A 4642-nucleotide genomic window follows, 5' to 3' on the forward strand; every position below is an offset into this window, starting at 1 on the left:
AATCACCAGCATCATGATCACCAATCCCATTTTCATGAAATTGATCTCTAGTATATCAAATGTGTTTAAAGTTCAAGCTATTATCAGTTGTTTTATCAAGTGGTTGTTGCACTCAACTGCTTTGTTTGTATTAGTCAATTCTTCTTGAAGTTGTTCTCTTTCATTTCTCATTTCTTCAAATTCATGTCTTTGAACCCACTATGTTGATGAAAAACATAACCCACGATAATATAGTCTCCCTAATAATACAATAGATTACTTCCCTTTTAGAAATGCATTAGTATACCGCTTTCGAATAGGATTTAGCCTATTATACATCCAACCATGATGTTGGCATATATCCATATTATGTAATATCATTAAGCAAAGGCTATACATTATAACTAACAATTTGTAAAATTAAACATCTACGAAGAAGAAAAATAAAATAAACCATTTGAACAATTAACCATCATAGTTCCTAAGCACATGTATACACTTGTATTTTCATAGATAGTATGAAGTTTAACATGTTATTCCAAAATTAAAGAATGATTTGTTGCAGAATGCCTATACAAAATGAAGTTTGATCTAAGATAATTAATGATTCGTTGTCAAATGTCTATACAGAATGAAGGATAATAAAAAATAAAAAAAAACACCTTTCCAAAAAACGAATATTCAACCTTACATCTTGTACAGGAAAATTGCTCAGCCTCCTTGCTATTAAAAAATTACATAATGCCTATATAGAATGAAGCTTAATAAAACAATTATAAAATTAGACATTAACAACAGAAGTAAACATATTGAGTAAGAAGCCAAAAGCTAAAATTAAATTAATGAACAAATAACTTATAGCAGAGGTAAACAACATAAATTAACAACAGAATTAACAACAAGAATTAACATTAGAATTGGACTAAAACGAAAAAATTGTCTAAACTGCTGAGTAGTAGGAAATTCCTCTATACAAATTAAGAAATCATGTTGGCTAGTTTGCAATTTTACTTTATTGGGTAGCACTCTAAATGTACACAATAGCACAATGCCTACAACCTGACACCAAGTAGTAAACACTATAGCCTTAAAACCGATGAACTTTACAAGTGGCTTTATTGGTTGAAGTCTCTCATGAGTAACGTTATAGAACTGCAAAAGACAGTAAAGTGACCACATTTCGCTGAAATTCAATACTACTGCTACATATGGGTATCTGCAAAATGATTTATAGTAATTACAGTTGAAGATGTGTTTGCCTTAATAGTCAATTTTATTAATGTGTTAAATTAATAGAATGGAAAGATATATAGCTGAAACGTATTGGATATATATGAGTTAATGGTGCGAGACACTATGGTTCTGGTTTAAGATTGTGGTCGTGGTTGTGATTATGCCACAAATCTTTATACTACAGACAAATGTCGACGACGTTGCATAGGTTGTTGAAGCTGTTATATTGCAACCGTAGTTGTGACTGCAGACCACAATTTAGAACCATGACTATGATAAAACTGGTCTTGGAATATGGTTTTGCACAAGAAATTTTTGATAAATGAGGACTATTATTAGTTGTGACAGACACAAAGTGTTCAAGTTGTAGTTCATATTTTTTTTTCAATACAATAAAGGCGTGCTTCTCACTATATATAGTCTACACTAGTGCACTATATGTGAGAAGAAAAAAAGTCAGTAAGACTTGGCTCAATTAACCATATTGATATTGTTAGGATTTAGCAGTTGTTGTTATGATATGTTGGAATCCGAAATATTTGGACTTAAGTTCATTGTTAAAAAAATCTAATACACAATATTAATCTATTATATAAAAGACTCTCATAACATTGTACTACATTGAACCCTTTTACTTATGGAATGTATTGTATTGTTCTTGTTAATTTGCTATTTTTTCTAGAAATTTCATAATAACTAGAAAGACAGAAACACCGCAAATGCTAACACATATATTATACAGCCGAAATTCCTCAATATGTCGTATACCAACAATTAAAAAGATTAGCGAATGAAGAAATATTAAATAAACGAAAATGTGTCTCTTCTCTGATATAAGTATATCTTTCTTGCTATTTTGCCTTATATAATTATGTACCTAACAAATTAAACTAAAAAATAATGGAAAGGTTTGAGGAAGAATTCCAAGAGCCAGTTTTTCCTATAAGACAATATTTGAATAGCTCTTCATTGTGTGTATACATTCTTGGTGTCATAGATTTTGACAATAATGATAAAAAAAAATTTAACTTTTGCATTAGGTTATAAATTCACACTAAGTTTTACATTAAACTTGCTTTAAGACAAAAACATTTAAACATTTAAACATAAATCACTTCACTTCAAATCAATTTTAATCAAATCCATAGCACAAAATCAAGTTCATCAAACTAAATTTATCAAATGTTCAACCAATCACACTAAGCCAAATAACCCCCTCCTCAATATAAATTAATTCCTTCAAAATAATAGAGTTTGAACAAACCTTTGGATGAAAATGTCAAAACCTGAAAAGTGCTGGATAGTCCTAATTTAAAACCCAACAGAAAAAATCAATAAGAAGATAAATTGATTATTGGTTTACCTATTAATATACATTAGAATCCAACAACTAAGAATAATACATAAATATTAAAAAAAAAAATACATGGAAAACCCAATATCTCATTTCCTGAAGTTAACCAACATAAACATTCTCTATTGAATTATTTTCAGAATTTCTTTACCCCATTTAGTCAAGTAAGTTCAAAATGATTGGGTCCCAACAAAAAACACAAAGAATGAAGCATAATCAAAAAAAATTAAAAAATAAATTCCTTACCTTCTGGTTCATGAAAGCTGACGAGACGACAAACAATGACTTCACATCGCAATTGGAGTTTAACGGTTTAAGAGAACTGGTTGGCTTCACTTCGCAGTTTCAGAGGTTGGTTTGAGAGGGGATTAGCAACAGAGGATGGTTTCGTGATGAGTCGTGATGAGAGGATGGGGAGAGGAACAGATGGAATCCGAACTAGTTGGTTTCGCGATTGTGAATCGCGATGAAATGACGGTGATAGGCGATTAGCACGAGATGAATGGTTTTAGGATTTGTTGTGGGTTGAGAAAGAAATAGAAACTGATTATTTGTGGAGGTGTGAAAAGTTGATCGTGTTGAGAAAGATACCTTGAGTTTCTGGCTTGAGAAGGAAAGGGTTTGTTTATGGGTTGAGAAAGAAAACAGGTTTTAGGGTTTCTTTGAGTAAGTATCTGAAAAGAAAAAAAATTGACGTGAGGACTGACATGGTCATACCTAGGCCTATTTAAAATGCACGAGTGTGATACTTCATACTTCACTTTTTTTTATTTCTTTTGTTTTTTCTTCTAATTTGTTATTAACTATTTCCCATTTTCTTTCACGTAAAGAAAAAATAATTTCTGCAAAAACTATTTCACATTTTTCTTTTTTTATTAATAAAGAAAACTAAATTATGTAATGAAAAAATTGTTAGCGACTGAAATTTTGGTCGCTAAAATTTAGTTGCTATTTTAGTCTCTAAATTTCGTTAGCAACTGATTTAGTGACAAAATAATATTTAGTTTCACGGTTCAAAATTAAATCAAACAATTAATCAATCAACCAATAAACATTTCTATTTAATTTTCCATATTTAATTTCGTTAGCACAAAATTATCAAAAATTAAATCAATCAACAGCTTATAAACATTTCTACTTCACATTTTAATCTCACAATTATCATATATCACATTAATCAATTTATCTCTCAAATGGCTACTGTTGTACGTAGCGAGTCCATGATGAATCATTGAGAAATAATGTTTTCCCGTTCACCTCACAATATATTATACTCATGAATTCAAACACACTTTCACCTCTTACCTTATTTAGATGCTTTCTCAAACACATAAATCAAATAAAGTTTTCAACAACAACTGTAGATCGACAACGTACAGCGAGCAAATCAAAATAAATGACGAATTCAAAAAATCACTGAGACGCGACTGATAAATTTTGCGGAGCATAAAAATAAATGTTACATAATTAATAATCATTTTAGGAGCAAAAGGGGAGTCAAAACGATGAAAAAAACTGCATAAAAAGTCTCACTGACTCGTTAGAGCACCAAAAGGGTCTGACATCAACTTCACCGAAAATGCAAATGAGTAGTGCTTCTTGAAGGTTTCAATGAGAGGAATTCAAAAAAGATTCCAATTTTTTGAGACGACAAACATGGTGATCGGGATCGGTCAGAAACAACTTGTTCAAGGAAAGAAACAAAACTATTTCTGGAAAAACAGAGCAGATTGATAAATTTGATGCCAAAAATGGATTATGGCCGATTTTGTGTGTGATAGAGGTCGAGATCGTTTCAAATGGCAAGGGTTTCTTTGATGGTTGTGCATGTTTTCTTGCTAATGAAGAGGAAGTCTTCAAGTGAGATGGAAGGGTACAGGTAACAGATGTACCGATGTACATGTGCATGTGTAAAACAGGCTGTAAGACATAATACATGGGAGTCTAATATGTGTCTGATGCTGGAATAGGGGTGTAATGAGCAATTCCCTAGTGTAGGAAATAAAAGTCCAATACAATAACAATAATAGTCCAAATTAATTTGCAAAAGTAGAAAATAGGGGTGTAAATAGTTGT

The sequence above is a fragment of the Cicer arietinum genome, chromosome 3 (genome assembly GCF_000331145.2).
Source record: "Cicer arietinum cultivar CDC Frontier isolate Library 1 chromosome 3, Cicar.CDCFrontier_v2.0, whole genome shotgun sequence".
Classification (NCBI taxonomy): Eukaryota; Viridiplantae; Streptophyta; class Magnoliopsida; order Fabales; family Fabaceae; genus Cicer; species Cicer arietinum.